Genomic DNA, 18,057 nt, shown 5'->3' with positions numbered 1-18,057 from the left:
ATTCGTTACATCTGCAGGTGTCTGCAGTTAAACTGCTCATATTTATAAACAGAAACAAATTTGTTAATATGTTAGTTTAAAAACAAATAAGCTTAATATTAATGTTCTATCTATAGTCTAATAATTCTCATGTTAAATATTTATGTATCTTTTAAAACATATCGCGTTAGAATATTCATATTTTTCATTTTGTTGACAGATGTAACATTATTATTCCATACATGTTATCATTAATCCCAGCGTGAACTGCTTTAGAATATTTTTCAGAGCATTATTACACTATGTATATTATTATTAATCTCAACGAAAAAGAAAAAATAAATGTAATATATTTAAAAAATTCGACAAAATAACTTAACATACATTAAAAATGGAATATCATTTCATTAATACATGCGATAAGTTCGCCTTAAAAGATTATATAGTCGGATAGCAATTACATATTTGTAAAAGTATTCAATGTATATTATTTTTTGTGTTAAAGGTAGTTTTAATCCAGGACAGTCTTTACCAACTTATAAAGCATCTATTAACTTACATTATAACCAACATTTACAAAAGGCAATCGAAATGCCGTGACTTTGACATATTTTTAACTATGATGTAACATACTAGAAACATTAAAGAAAAAAATTCTATTTTTTCCTTTATGCTTGTTGAAAAGTAAAATATTAATAAAATGGTACAACATTCATTCTAGTACTTACAATGTAAATTTACATATAAATTTACTATAAATTTTGGTGCAAAGTTCATTATAAAATGCATTTGCTAATATTTAATAGTTATAGCATTCAATATCAAATCATGGAAATATATTAGTAATGATACGTCAGTTGCATATATTAATTTCAATACTCAGCTCAATGCCAAATTTCTTCTATATCTGAGATAACATGTATTTTTTGAAAATAATTATTTTGTGTCATCTTTTCATTTAAAAATCTCTTTCAGATATATTTTAATGTGAATTATTTTCAAAATTATCCTCATTAGAATGAATGTTGTTCTCTTTATTATGTTTGAAACTGCCGTTACGCTAAAAAATATATTCAGAAAACTATTTATTGCTGAAAGTTTAAAATAAGTTCTACTGCTCCTTTTTGACAAAGAGTATCCATTTGAATTGCAGTTGGTTTTAATTAATCGTTGGTTGTATTTTTAAGAACTACTTGATAAAATTCAACAAATTAGTTCAATCTATGAGTTCATCTGAAAAACCTAAAATTTTTATTCCAATTCTGTCATGTGTATATATTTCAAGAATGAAAAAGAATTACAAATTCACTATCCAACAATACTGAGTAATATGTTGTTGATATAGCCAAACTTAAAATGACCCATTTTAAAACCAGATTAAATAAATCATCGCGTATTTTCGGTCATCGAATTTCTTTGGCGTTAAAAGTGTCATAGATTTAGTAAATCCAAGGGTCAAGGTAAGCTCAAATATTTTTTTTCATAGTTCATATTTGCTAAGTTATAAATTTTGCTGATGCAAAAGTTATGTAACTTATGCAAACATATGCTTAGAGTATTTGAACTAGTGTTGAAAAATCACTGGAATTTAAAATGTAATTGACAGTATGCCTTAAAGCTTGTTTTGGTAAAAGCATATTTATGGGTGCCCCTTGGCAAAATTTGGCGATTTTTGGCAGTACATGGATACCGAGTTTGTGCAATTCTTTGACCATGTTATTTTGGCTTGTGTAGCGACGATTTGTGTGCCAAAAACTGCCGCTACACGAAGACAGATTGCACATACTCGGTATCCATGTACACATCGACCTATTTTCACTTAAAAAAAATCTGTGAATTGTACAAACTTGGCATCGCGCACTCCCTTGACTTTATCCATGTACACACCAACCTATTTTCACTTAAGAAAACATCAGAGAATTGCACAAACTTGCGCTCCCTTGATAATACAGGGAGCACCCTTCAATATACTCTAACTGCTGTTTTTCATAAATTAAAACATTTTAGGCATTTAAGATATCTTCCTGTAAGTTACAACTAAATGAATGACTCTTAAGCATAAAAATTTCAAATTTTTATGCTTAAGAGTAGAAGGAGTTATACACTTTTTAAATAACAGTGTCAGAAAAATATACTTTTTAAAATATGTAAACCATTGTTTGAAGTATAGAAAAACCTTCCTTAGCAACTATACCTCTTTAAGTGATTATGTCAAGTATTCTGGTGATACAAACATTGATATTAATTATCACTGAGAATCATGCTTTGTGAAGTAACCACCTCCATTAAATATCAAAATTGTACAAAATTATGGAAAAGTTATAGAGTGGTTTTACTGTATACTTAAAGTATATCATATCACTGTTAGATATTGATGATGTAAAAGATATTATCTAATCATAAATATTTCAAGCATTAAATAGCTTAGTGTAAGTCAATAAGTTTTCAGATTCTGACTTTGTACCCTGTCTTTCACTATGTAATATTTTTCTAGCAACTGTGTTAAGTACCAGTAAGTAAGTTTGTCTTAAATACCACTTAATGTAATCAGGTATCATCTGTTCTGTCTGTAAAACTTAATCGTAATAAGTGAACAAATGAATATCTGTAAAACTAAAGATGACACTCTAGGTAAAAAATACAAGTATTGTCTATGAGAGGAACATTTAAAATATTAAATCCACGATCAATTTTTGCGACGTCTAAGATAGAAAATACCCAAACTGACTAGTTAATTCAGAGGATGAATGCATGTAACATCATTGTTCATGTGTTTGTTAATTGTGTAAGTATTGAAGTTTATGCATTAATTGTTGATAACTATATTATTGGCCTTATATATATATACTTGCATTTCAAAATTTTGTATATTTTGCCAGTGAGCTAAGTATTAAATGCTGTTACGTATAAGTTCATGTTATGTGGAAAAGTAGTTTTTTTTTAGTAGTAACACTTTCTGAGAATTTTTTAATGTTGATCATCAAGCTTAAAGCATATGGCTGAAATTACCAGTATTAACCATAATTTAATTATTCTCCTGTTTCAGCGTTTCTTAAACTTTTTTTGAATAGAGATTATGTGAATTATCATAATTTGTGAATCACCTTGCTGCTGTTCCCTTCGAAAGCAATTTTTTAGCATATATTACTACTAGTACACTTATATTTTAATATATAATTAAAATTCGTTATATTTCATAATTAAGTCCATTGAAGAAAAGTTATATTTCTAATATTTCAAGATTATTAATGAGAAGGATGATTTGTAATTCTTGCATGGCTCTTCTATATTTGGATATATGATGGTAAGACCACAGTCTTAGTGGATATATGATAGTATATTTGGATATATGGTGGTAAGTACCACAGTTATAGTGCTTTAAATCCATCTTTTACTGCTAAGACTGAGTGGGAAGTCTGTAAGTAGGGTAACCAATAATAAATTTCATAAAATGTCTATCTTACGAGAAAAGGTAATAGATGATTGTCATATGTAACTTTTTAAACTCTGAGATTTTTCAACTAAATTTTTTTGTCTCCTTTGGAAACTTCGGAGGACCATGAGGGCAAGCTGTATGATCCACAGATTGAGAAGTGCTACCTTAATACATTTCAATTTCTAGAGAAATTAATCTTAAAAAAAATCTGATCATTATTAAAACTACTTTACAGATTTATTTTATATTACAAATAAATATAGTAAATATCTAATAAACCTCAAATTATTTTCTGCAAAATGAATTATTTAAATTTGTACTGTTTTTGCTTCAAAATTGGATGATACATGCAATTTATGATTTCATGAAAGGACCAAAAGGAATCTTGTTTGCAATTTAATTATTTAATTTAAAAAAGATTTAAATCATTTGGAATATGTGCAAGTGCATGCAATTATTATGAAGAGATTCTAAATTAAAATGTCACATAACAAATTTAGAATATGTTATGTACTTCTAACGAATGTGATTTTTTTTTATTTAGGAGCCATGCTTTGAATCCTAAGAAGAAGAGGACTGCACCTTCACAACTAGTTAATTAAAAATAACAATAATATAAATTTTACCTATTTTTTATTTTATTTTCCTTTTGGATAGTTTTCAAATAAAAATAAACCTATTTTTGTTTCTATATTCTGTGTATTGGAATAAAGAGTCGAAATCCATTGCAATATCCAATATTTTCAAAATATGATATTTTTTGAAATAAAATATATGATTATGGAATATTACGTTAAAATGAAATGGTTCCTTATGTAACCTGTATATTACACTAAAAGGCTTCATCGAATACTTGTAAAGTAATGAGCAAATACTAAGTTAATATCTTGTGTGAATGAATATTATCTTACAGAATTTTTTATTCCATAAAAATCTATCTAAAAATATAATTTTGTTGAATGAAGATTTAAACATTTTTCCCGAAGATTTAAAAAGTCGTTTGAAATAATGATAACAAAAGCATTAATCTGAACCATTTAATAAATGAATAGAAAATTTTGAGAACAATTAAATCATCCACAGGAATTTTGAAATAATCATCGTATTTTTGACATCAGTTAAAGAAAGAAAATCTGAGTCATTTTGATTATAGTGATAAATTAGTTCCATTAATAGTAGGATAGAAAATTAAAATTTTAAGGAGCCATTATGCATTATCAATTTTTCATTAAAAAATTTTTAGTTTATTACTACTATCATATCAATTATTAATGCTGAATTCTTTATCTTCAATTTTTACATTCTTTTCTTAATTTTCTAGGCATAGCAGAGAAAAATATAATTATAGGATCAAGGCATTTCCAAATACATTATATTTTCTTCCTTAAATTTTTAAGATCATTCTATATTCATCATGTATTATAGACACAGTATCAGGGGATTCTGTTCAATTTTTCAGTTAGAATTTGGGACGAAGTTGTGAAGTCATACCTACATTAAATGCTTGAATTGATTATTTGAAATATGACAAAGCAAGAGAGGGCCATCTGTCCAAGGAAAGGAATATTTTAAGGAAAACTTCATGTTACACAAACATTTACACAGGCAGCCCATTCTCTAGGATTTAAATCTAGAACCAAATGCTAGTGTTCAGCTTACTGTCTGGTTGCCTGTAGGCAATAAATGTTTTAGTAGAAGGAATACTTGAAAAATTAAATTTAGGACTAACTAATTCTTCAATTTTGTATTCAATGAGAAGAATGTAATTTATTAATAAAGTTTTAAATCTGGGAAAATACCTGTACAACTGTCCGATTAATTAATCTATTATTTCAATTAATGGTCAGTAGCAGAAGAGATTAAAAAGCATTTATGCCTAAAAGAATTATATGTTGTAATTAAAATGAATAATGCAATTAAGCATGAAAATAATTTTGGATAACTTGTGATAACTGAATTTAAGTTCATTGTTGAGTTACATAAGTAATTTTTTTTAGAATTTGAAAAAAATATTTAGAATTGTTTATTGAAACAATTTCATTAAAATATTTTTTTACTGTAATCATATCCAATTGCAGACTCTTTAGATTACACTGTTGGGTATAAGGAGAATGATTTGGTTTAGTTTACTTAAGTATGGCAAAACACACTAGGACTATCTGCCTAAGTGGAGAAATGCCTTTGTGGAGGACTTTCGAAGGGAAACTGACTTATATACATCTTACACATGGAGAAAACCATGAAAATACCCATACAACCAGCCCATTCGCGGGATTTGAACCTCGGACAGAACTACCAGTGTTCAGCGGGGGAATTCTAGAACATTACTAATTTATTGCCAAAAAACCATTAAATCTAATACACAAGTTTTTTTTCCAGCTATTTCGTGATGCATATGTAACTTTGAGATGTCTTAAAATTCAATAAAGGAAAGTAATGCAGATGTAAGAAAAACATAAAATTTGAGCTTCTTTTTAACATTGGAAATATTTTGAAAGAAAATGTTGTATATCTTTTAGAAAATCTAAGGTATTTTTCCTTAAAAAAAAAAAAAAAAAACTTAATATTTAAAGTTACATAACTTCCCTTTCCCCACAAATAAATAAATGCAGCATATTTTGTTACAAGCAGTAGCTGTAGACATTTCACATAAAACATATGTTCTACATGTGTAATTATTTATAGTAATATTACAATCAAAATATTTAATATTTAGGAATACATCATTTTTGTATTTTGTATAAGACAAATATGTTCTATATGCATAATTATTTGGAGGAACTTTTAAGTAAATTATCTGCAACTTTTACATATATATCCTTTAAAATTTCACATGAAAATACATGTTCTTACATAATCACTTGCAATAACCTTACAAGCAGAATACTAGTAATCTACAAATATTCCCTTTAGTAATTCACATTCAAAAATTACGATCTACTTACACTATTATTTCCTGTAATCTTTACAGATGTTTACATTGGTAAATCACATATGAAAAACATGTTATACTTACACGATAATTTCCTGTAACATTACAAATCAAAGATCTGTAACCTTTACAGGCATATGCTTCGGTAATCAACATACAAAAACTTTGTTATGCCTACAGAATAACTTCCTGTAACATTACATGTCAAACATCTGTAACCATTACAGGTATAATCTCTGTAAAGTTACTAAGAAAATTCCTGTTTTGATTACTCAAATAATCCATGGCATCCCAGTTTCCACGACTTTTCTTAGTAACTTTACAGATTTTTTTTTACAGTGTAGCACATTCATATATATAGGCATTTCTGCATGTTTTAAAACTATCTTTTAGACTAAGAAACAAAATATATTTAAAAATATAAGTTAGGCGTATAACCTCATCAAATAATTTCAAGTTTTAAATTTGTTGATATGCATCCAAATTTCAAAATTATTATTATTTTTTAAACAAGAACAGAGTAAAGTTGGTTTAAGAATGAGAAACAAATTTAGCTGTTCTAACTACATTTAAAAACAAATTCTTTTCATAAACGTTTGTATGCTCCTTTGCACGATCTGTTTCGAGATCGTGATACCATCTGCGATCATAACTACGATTAACTATGAAAGAACCAGGATCTTTCGTTAGTTGCTCAAGTTCTGTGATGGATTTTATGCGGTGTAGCTTTAATTTCAGAGATAGTCAAGTAATATTAATGGTTTTTGTTCAACGAGGCCTTGTAATCTGCAGTAATCCTTTTATAACTGAAACAACGAACTTCTTATTTTATTTTTAAATATCTGTTAGATTGTTTCAGCTATTTTTATTTTCGTTTTGTTTAAATCACGTTCGGAACAACGCAGAGAACTTGCAGTCTGGAAACTTTAGATAATAATCTAACACGTCAAACAAGAATTTACCGTTAAAAAATACTTAAAAAAATATGGAAGACCATTTTAAATACTTCTCGTCCGTTCGAAAATGAAAATATTACCACTACTGTCAACTATGAAAACACTGTATCGTGTCAAGTTATCATGTTAGTGAACTACATAGTACTGAACTATATTTGAAATTTAAGTGTTTTGTACCTAAATCTCCGAACCTGCGAATAATTTGAAATTTTGAACCCCGTGTTCCAGTACTCTGGTGTTTACGTCATTCAACCCTTGTGAATCATCAGGAAACTAAATGTTTACTGTTGAGTAAAATTAAATTCCAGTTAAAAAAAGAATAAAAAAAATTGAAAAGGTCCATATTTTAAGATCGCCGAAAAGGATTTGTTAAGGTTTTTTACGTTCTCGATGAGCTCGCAGTCTACCCGTCTGCTGCTGGCTCTCCTGCTAATCCGTTCCTTTTTATCTTTTTAGCGTTATTATTAAGCGTCATTGTCTTCGAATTACCGTAATTTGCAATTCAGCTGAAAAATTACAAGAATTTTAAAAGCAATGTATGTTTAGAATTAATGACGAAGTATTAAGTATACTTTTTTGTTCAGTCTTTCCTCTGTTTATCATATCATCGTACAGTTTTCTAAGAAAGATGGCTTGCAATTTTTTTTTTTTTTTTTGTATGTGTTTTGATTATTAACGTTTCATGCGTTAACTTTTATTTTTTAAGCATCATTCGCACTTACGTGACATAAAATTCAATTCAACCGCAAAATCATAAAATATTTAAAAACAGCATTCCTTTAGAATTTCCGGTAGACATTCTCGCACGCTCGAGATAAAAATGTTTTATTTCGTGCAGTGTTGCCACTGCTCGCTGCTTGTATTTCACAATCCGTTTCGGAAAAAAGAGTCTTTTATTCTGTCCGTACATACAGAAATCACAAAAAATTCTTCAAATTGATTCGAGAGCGGTCAAAATGGCTATTTTCGTTGAAGTATGATACCCGAAATTTTTTGCTATTACAATACTTTTTTTACTTTGTACAAGCAAGTACAAAAAGAAAAAGAAAAAAAAAAGAAAAAAAGAAACAGAAAAATGAAACAAAAAAATTTTGGGCTGTGCTAACAACTGAGGTTTTTAAAACGCACCTACTTATTAGGTGCCTCCATAATGAAGAAATCACCGCTTTCTGCCTGAATAGTGGCCAACGCCTATAAACGGCTAGAGTCCACCATTAGAGGGAGGGGGGGGAATTAAATCTGAAGGCTTTCAGATTGAATTTTTTTAACGTTATGTGTGTTACCGTTATTTATTAATTATCATAATGTTCTTCGCACTTCAAGGACAACATATAGGAGAACGACAGCAACGACAACGCGTCGGAGAACAACGATTAAGTCTTAAGAAGGTTTTACTAACCTTTTTATTTACACAGAACTAGGACGATAAATGCACGCGGTTGTGCTACAATAACTCCCAACTTGTGGTGATGCAAATAAATAGAAAAGTTAAATTTCAATTCATCTGTTGAACGAAGACTGTCGTTCAGTTTTAGTCTTTAAAAAATTAAATACTCAACTAGAAGTTGTCCAATAACTGTACTGGTGCTCAGGTTTAAAGTGTCAGCAGCGAGAGACCGCAAAGCCGAATAATTACAACTGTTCGAGCTGGCAGGAAACTAGCCATGTAGCGCGCATGCGATGCGCCGTATTTTTTATATTGTATAAGCTATGTTTTATGTATTATATTTATCTATATATATATAAGATTCTATTCGTGAAACCTTTAGAAACGTTATGCAAAATCTCACAGAATATTTCCACAAATGTCTATAGAATATCTACACATGTCTATACAAACTATACATGTCTATAGAACATTTCTATAAATCTAAAGACACATGTCTGTAGATCTACACTTGTCTACAGAATATTGTTACGAAACGTACAAGCGCGGTAAGATGGCTTCCCCACACAGCAGTTTTAGGGTTGCCATAAAATGACAACAGAAGGCGGGGTTGCCACATTCGGCGACAAAATTGGCGATATACCATGAACGGATGGAGAACCTTCTGGAACGATTTCGTACCGGTTTAGCCCAGAATGTTCTCGAACACAAGCCGAAAGCTATATAAACCCTGCTGGTCCGCAGTCAATGAGCGTGTGTGCCTCGTCTAGCGAGCTGATAGTCAGTCATTGAGCAAGTATCTCGAAGTCTAGCGTCGAGTTGTTCGTCGAGTGCATCGAGAGAGTCTTTTAGTGCATCGTCAAGTTTTGTCTTAGACTGTGCTGAGTCGAGAGCTATACTCATGTGTATCGTCGAGTACATCGCGTGGAGAGTCTCGAGAGTACATGGAGTTCCGAGAACGACCAAGCAGAGTCGGGAGCTGTACTCGGGTGCTTTGCCGTGAAGCTGTCTCGACCGTTATAGCCTGATAGTGTGAATGCTGTGTCGTTGATTGTGTCAGCGTGTTTATAGTAGTTCTTCTACGACTGTAAAACGTGATTTTGGAGTTGTCCTGATTAATATTGGCTAAATAAAGTGTGTTTGGATACTTCATCAAGTGTCCTTCATCAGTGTCATTAATTTTAAAGTTTTTAAATCATATTCTATTGCTCTAATGAAGTTTATGAATGAAAATAGGACGCTAGTAGGAATCTTCTGTTAAAATTGAATTTTGTATTTATATGGGTTTTAGATATCTGTGGTGCTCTATGTTGTGAATTTGTGTTTAAGGGTTTTTTTTGTTTGTTTGTTTGTTTGTTAGTCTGTAATTTTGTGTTAGATGTGCTTATTTATTTTTGATTTAGTATTTTTGTTTGTTGTTTGGGGGTGGCTGGGTTACTGGCTGCTCTCGTTTGTGGAGATACGGGGCCCCTTCTTTTGAGCTATGGGGACACTTGTGTCCAGGTGGGCTGAAAGGAGCCTCCAATTCTTACAATTCTTACAATTCGTACTTCATCAAGTGTGGTCGTTATTCACTCCAAAGCTACAAAACCCGTACGAGCGTGAAGGAAGAAAATAACGTAACAACTGGTGTCAGAAGAATAAAAAAAGTAACAATATCTACACATGCCTATAGAACATCTACTATTGTCTGTAGCACAAATGTCTACAGAATGTTCGCAGAATCTCTATGCATAGCCCTGTAGAAGCTGTGCCTAAAATTTTATATAATTCCATGAAAGATCTCTGAACTAGTTTATAGAAAATTAGGCCAAAATTCTAAAGAATTCTGAAGAAGTTTAACACTGGATGTTTAGTCCAAAGGGGCTTTGTTCCTGAGGGACTACTGTTTTTATTTTGCGATTTTGCATCGAATCACTCTGAATGTCCGTTTCACTTTTCAAACTGTTGCCACCCAATATTATCGCCCTTTATTATATCTGAAGAAATGAAATAATGAAGAATCTGCATAAATGTATGTATATTTCTCGCATTGTGATAAAACAGCGGTACCTAGAGCCATCTAATTTTGAATGACGTAATCCTACTGCGAATCTGGAAGCTCAAATTTGAAATTTGTTTTATTATCGATTTCCTATTTTGTAAAACTTTAACGAATTTTTGATTAACAAAATCAACGATTTCAACGTTGTACAGAAAAAACTATTTTATCTCCAGGGCGCAAGACTGTGTATCGGAAATTCTAAAGATAAGCTGAATTTAAAATTATTTTGCGATATTGCTGTTGAACTGAGTTTTATGATTTAAGTGCAAAGAACACGATATTTAATAAATAAAGGTAACACACAAAACGTTAAAAGAACGCCCCATTGGACGTAATTTAAAATCTGAAATCTTTCAGATTTTATATTTTTTTCATTATATCTTAAAAATTGTTAAAATCTCGAGAAAGTTAAAATAGGCTTTTATTTAAGCATAATTTAGAATATTACAGCGCTTTCTTGTGCTACGATTTCCACAGCTCGTGGTGATGCAAAGTAAAATAAAACACTTCAAATTAAATCAAATGTTGGACTACACAATTAAATGTTACTAGAAGCTGGCTCACTAACTCTACCGGAGCATCAGTATTAAAGTGTTGGCAACGAGAGATCGCAAAGCCAAATAATTACAACTGTTTTTAAAGCTGGCAGGAAACTAGCCACGTATTTAAACTGAGATTTTTGAATTTTGAAAGAACTAATTTACATTCTGGTCAGAAATATGGAAAGCACAGGATATAATAAAGTCTTAAATTTTAATAACTGATTAATTAACATAAGATATCCTATACCATTTCAGATTTTGTTTATATGTTATTACTTCGTTCCTGATATCTGTCTTTCCTCCCCCCCCCCAATCTTAAACAATAATACAAATCCTTAGCTGCGAAATTTCTGCAATTTTCTTGTCTTACCTCGCGAATTTATATTCCCCCCCCCACCGCAATAAAATTACAACCCTTTATATCACAAAGAACATTGTTATAATAAATTGTGTCCCTATTAGTACATTTACTTCACACTTTAGAATAATTTAAAATTTTGTAATATATTTTGTTTTTTAATTTTTTTTCAGAAAGGGGAAAAATGTCTTTAAATATCATTGCTAATATATGATGTCACTCTTCTTTCAAAGTCATATAATTTATCCGATAATGCACGGTAGCATTCAATATATTTAAAGTTCTCTTTAGTTTAAAATTTTCTCAACCTCAGCAAATATGAAATAAGAAGAAATTAGACAGGATTAAAGTTTTAGTGATTAAATCATGCATGTATTTAAAAATATTAACTTCAAATTTTACAACATAACTCATTTAATAAACATTTGCATTCAAAATTTATTAATGAAATATTTATCATTAAACTAAATGTTCCATCAACATTTTTAGCATTTCGTTGCTAACAATACGCAGCGGCTACCAATAGTGTTCGTCCAGTTTAAGAATTTGTAGAAAATGCGCTGGAGCCGGGAACTGAATTTGAATATATAGCCCCATTATTTTTTCATATCATATCCATGCCATTTTGAATAAAACCAAACTTTTTTCTTTAATACTGACTTGTTTTCTTTTCCTAAAATTGAAAATGTAAGAAGACATAGATAAAACACGTCACGAAATAAATAATACATCCAAACATTTTCGGAAAATTTCATAAATAAAATTATCTTCTGACACTTTATTTTTGCATTTTGGTGACGTTTAAAATATAGTTTATCTTTATTCTTTGCTCTCCTACTTCGTTATATTTTATTTAATATTTAAAAATGGCTCATAGTCTAAGTAAAAACACGAATAGCATTCGAAAATTGACCATTTTTTATAAGACTGGAAAATCGATCCGGGAGATCTCCAAATTAATTTTTATTATTTACTAGACGCTAAGCGGCCAACCTTTGTCTGGCTTTTAAATGTACTGTAAAAATGCCAAACATTAAATTAAAAACCTGCACAGAATTTTACTCTGCTGAGTAAAATTTATATATTTTGAATAAATTTATATATTTTGAATATATAAATATATTTTGAATTATGTCATCTGCAACGCACAATTTTGATTGGTTATTGCTTTCTGATGATAGTTTCATTCTTTTAGAAATTTGGTTGGCAACAGTTTTTCATTCATTGCGTTGGATACTGGACTTCTGACTGTTTTCTCTTGAAAATGTGAGATTTATTGCTTATTTCATTGTAATTTTTTATATTATGTTTTAATTATATATAATTTTAATTATATAAAAAGTTTTGTATGATTTTTTTAGGAAACACAGTTCTTAACTTCTTTTATACCATTTGAGTTCTTAAAATTTTGAAGCGGAAAGTTTGTTAATTTATTTATTAGGATAATTAATATTTGTATTAGGGGTGTAATGCCCATAACCCGAGAAGGAGAAGGAAAAGCCTAGCCAGCGGAATAATTAGTCCGACGGAGCAGGTGGTTCGTTGGACGGAAGTAGAAAGGACAAACAAGAAGACGAGGGGGGCGAAGAGGACTTTGCACCCTGGTTGTCGGACGGGACGGTCGGAGTTTTTTTTTTGGGGGGGGATGAGAGTCGCCATTTTCTTTCGTGATGCAGAGATTGTTTTTCTCATCCGGCGGAGACCATGCCGGACTTACCTGTTCATGCTTGTACATTTATGTATAATAATCAAGAATTGTTTACTTATTAAAGTTATTGTTAAACAAACAAACAAACAAACAAACAAAAAAATGGGTGTCATCTATGCGTCTATCGACGGTGACATGTGTGAAGCAACTGAACCCTACGCTACGATATAATACAACGATGCTTATCTGTCTCGGCACGACTACCACAGTCAACTACAAGGGGATGTTGCTTATTTCATTGTAATTTTTTTAATATGTGATACATTTTTTTTTTCTGTTGGTGCCTCGCGAGACACATGCGAGTCAGAATAAGAAGATTGTGATGTGCGCGTTGCGTATCGAAAAATCAAAAGAAAATAAGCAGCATTTTATCTCATATGTTCAACAGTCAGCAATCCAGTATGCAAAGCCTTGAATAAAAAACTGTTTCCAAAACCACATTTCTAAAAGAATGAAACTATTCAAAATGAATGATCAAAATAGATAAAATAAAAAAAAAAAATCTTATTCGAATTTGGAAAAAATCTATTCGATGTGCACTAGCTCTTCTCTTTCGCAGACCTAGGTCTATTAGCTTACGCGTAGCACGAACGAAAGACACACATACATAGACAAACTCTTATTATATGTGGAGATAGAGATTTAATATTTAAAATATTTAATATAAAATATTTAATATTTAAAATATTTATTTAATTATTTAATATTTAAAAATGGATCGTAGTCGTAAGGAAACAATGACTAGCATTGGAAAATTGACCATTTTTCGGCATAAGGTGCAAAATTGATCCCAGACACCTCTAAATCAATAATTTTATTCTCTTCTACGGTGCAGTATGTCATAAAACTCTTTATAGAAGAAAATCGGATCGAAAATGAAGTAAGAAGAGGTCGTCCGGCAGTTAAGTTAATTCAACGTAAACACAGATTTATAGTTGGAAAATTTGTGAAAATCCACGTTTGAGCACTGAAAAGATTTCTACAGAATTTACTGAAAAAGTTTCTACTTCGGTTTAATCTGAAATTGTTCGACGAGTACTCAGATCAGCTGGATTACATGGGCGCTCTGCTCGAAGAAAAGGTTTTGTAAGTGCGAAAATAGAAAGCTGAGGATTTCCTTCGCAAAATCAGTGGTAAATAAACCCGAAGGAATTATGTATTATTTGCAGGTAAAAGCAAATTTAACTTTTTTGGTTACGATGGGTATATAATTGTATAGAGAAGAAAAAGTGAGGATTTTTAATCTCAGGTTGAAACAGTAAAACATGATGGTGGAGGTGTTTTTATATGGGGGTGCATGTCAGCATCAGAATTAGGAAGTTGAGTATTTATTGATGGAATAATGAACAATGAACAATGCTCTTTATTTATATATTTTAAAAGATAATGTAAAATTATCCTCCCAAAATTTGGATATAGGAAGCAATTTATATATATATATATATATATATATATCAAGATAACGATTTTGAGCGCACGGCCCTCAACGTTCGCCTTTGATATGTGTATAATTGTCCGCAAGTTCTGAAACGACACCTCATTCGCCAGATTTAAACGCAACAGAGCACACTTGGAGAGAACTAGAAGTTAAGAGTACGAAGACACAACATTAAAAAGAAAACCAAACTGGAAACAATGGAGGAACACCAATGCAGATAGCTAAAAAAAACTGGTGAACTCCATGGCCAGATGTTTAAAAGCTGTTATAAATGCTGCAGGATATACTACAAAATACTAGCTGACAGAAATACTACAATATTTACTAATACATGCAGATTTCTTTAAAGTGTATGATAACTTTTGAGAGTTAACTTTTCTGCTACATTTTGGTTATTGATTTTCCGAAAAAAAAAGTTTTACTTGTTCATAAAAAATTAATGTAGATTTGCTAAGAGAAATTTATAGATATTTTTTATAAAATTATCATTCTCAAATATTTGTTTTTATTAATGAATAAGACAATATTTCACTGAAACTTGTAAATTTACAAATACTTGTGTGAGCCGTTGTAAATGAATTTTGAAAGAAACAGAATTTCCAACAGAATAGCTATTTATTTAATTACTAAATTTAGCATTTTAAATAAATTGTTCTGCCAAAATACTTAACACAAAATTTGAAATAAATTATGGTATCAAATTGTTCAAGCATCTAACAAAATTACTGAAATAATTATTACCTGTTTGAATAAAATATAAATTATAATTTATGTTCAAATATGTCATATTATAAAAATACCCGATCTGATGCGAATTTTTAAATAAATTGTGAAATAAAAAAATTTTGATAACAATTTTTTTTTTACCTCAAGGGAATCACTTATTAAAACATATACTACTCAAACATATACTATCGCGGATAATTATAAATAAAAATGAAATATTATTGGTATTAAATTTCAAATTATTTCTATCAAAATACATTTTAGATGCAGACTTTCCGATAAATTCGAACAACTTTCTTCAAAGTAAATTTTTAAATAAACTTATGTATGGAAATTCTTCCTTTGATGCGAAACTTTAAAAAAATAGTTTTATTAAAATATTTCCCTTCGTACTACTTTTGAATATATTTTGACACCAAAATGCTTTGAAAGCAGAGAATGTTACTCATTTAATAAATTAAAATTACTGGACTAATTAATTAGTGCGTAATAAAAATATAAGTTATTAAGAATTTTATATCAAATATGTTTTGTTGTCAAAGTAGTAATTGATTTGGAATAAAACTTTCAAGCTAATATACCTATCAAAATTCTTCATTTGATGCTAACTTTTAAATGAAATGTTCTATCAAAGTCTTTGACTTGAATAGACTTTTAAATAGTATTCTGTATCCAAATACTTCGTGCAAACTTCAAAAGGAATTCTGGCATCCAAATACTTTGACAACAAGATTATTTTCCGCCAAGTGAATTTTAACGATTTAATAAAATTAATTATTTACATAATTACTATGCGCTGAAGAAAAACAATGTGATTAAATATAGAATAAATTGTAAATTCTCAAATTTTAGCTCAGATTTAAGAAAATAGCTCACCTAAGCAACATAACTTCAACTACTACGCTACCGTTTGATTATGAAGAAAGTAAAATTTTGACTAAATATTTAACTTTTAAATAAATTATTCTATCAAAATTATTTCAGTGAGGCAAACTTTTTAATAAATAATTCTGTCAAGCTTACTTAGTGATACAAACTTTTAAATAAATTATTTTATCAAAATATTTTATTTAAATATAAATTTTTAAATAATATATTTCGTTTAAAGATCAAATAAGGTAAACTGTGGCATCAAAATATTTCAATAGAAAAAACATTTAGGAGCAAAAATTATTGAAATAATTAACTATGAAATAAAATAAAATTATTATAATGAAAATTATTAGCTATTTTTAATTACTTTTGCTCCAGTTTTAAGAACGCAAGCAATAAATAATAAAAAGCAAACAGCTCACTGAAACAACATTTTCTGCTACTCAATTTTTTCCGTCGATCAGGAGCTAAAAAGAACATTACTTCAAGCTCTATGTTTTGTTATTATTTTTATATGAATTTTACCATCAAATTCCTTGATTTAATACAAGCTATTAAATAAGATGTTCTATCAGAATGCTTTCTTTGAAACAAAGTTTAAATAATTGCTCAGGAAATAACTTTATTCGATATAAACTCTAAACCCATGAAATTACTTCTTTTATGTAAATTTAAACAAATTTTTGCATCAGCATAATACTCAGATTTTTTTTTTTTTTTTTTTTTGGTTTGTTTAACGGTTCAAACAACGAGTAGCAAAGAACAAACAGCTTACCCAAACAACAGTTTCTCCATGCGCGGTATCATCTGCGGATGACGAAAGTAAACACGACTCAACTCGACTAGCCGATATTCGATCTACCATCTGCGGCAGAATCAGTTAGTCGAACCGCCTCACCTTGAGATCATTTTTTCTCTTAAGATCCCGTCTCGCCTACCCAGAAGGCCTGCGGCCAGCAGGCTAATTTGGCTGTTTAAAGAGGCAATTTCTATTCGCACTTGCCATTGTTCCGTGATCTTAAATTTGCATCAAGGAAAATGAAATTCGATTCACTAGACACTGATGCCATTCCTTTCTTACGAAATTCGAGGGAACGGATTATTAAAGATGCTTGACTGATCATTCGATAATTTTAAAAAAGGGAGAGTCAAAAATATTCCGGATCTTCTCGGTCGTCAGCTTATTTATCTATTTACTTTTGGGGATTAAAAAAATTATCTCGAATCAGTGGAGATAACATATTTGATTGATCGACAAATTATCGATTGCCAAAGGGTTCCATAAAAAATCTCAAATTAAAACGAAACAAAAAAGTGCAATTATCGTATTAAAAAGCAATATTTTTCTGGTAAATAGACTGAGGGAAAATGCTTAATACCGTAAATAATTTGAGTGAAATATTTTATGAAGTAATTCCTCTTATTAAATACTGACTAATGTATGTGTGTATATATTTCTCACAGTACGAAAAAATGGCGACAACTACAGCCGTAAAATTTTAAACACATTTAATCCTCCACACAAACATGAGCATCTAGAAGCTCGAATTTTGAATTTTTGAGTTTAGAATTTATTTTTTTATTTATTTCATATTTTGTGCGAGTTTTATAAATTTTTGTTTAACAAACTCTAGGATTCAAAAGGGATGTGTTGCTACTGCTTGAAACAAAAATTTTT

General features: G+C 29.9%; 1 protein-coding gene across 1 annotated transcript in view; it reads right to left on the bottom strand.

Annotated features, from left to right (window-relative positions):
* Window positions 1-17,373, bottom strand: part of LOC118205131 (beta-1,3-galactosyltransferase 5-like) — a 52,115-nt gene extending 34,742 nt beyond the window's left edge. The window contains exon 1 of the mRNA XM_035377420.2: window positions 17,155-17,373. The gene's annotated coding sequence lies outside the window, so the exon portion shown is untranslated. The remainder of the gene's footprint in view (window positions 1-17,154) is intronic.
* Between the last annotated feature and the right edge of the window lie 684 nt (window positions 17,374-18,057).

Source organism: Stegodyphus dumicola, chromosome 1 (genome assembly GCF_044657685.1).
Source record: "Stegodyphus dumicola isolate Sdum_Otavi_A_Nest chromosome 1, ASM4465768v1".
NCBI lineage: Eukaryota > Metazoa > Arthropoda > Arachnida > Araneae > Eresidae > Stegodyphus > Stegodyphus dumicola.
Note: the sequence above shows the minus strand (reverse complement) of the source record. Positions and strands in the feature narration are given on the sequence as shown.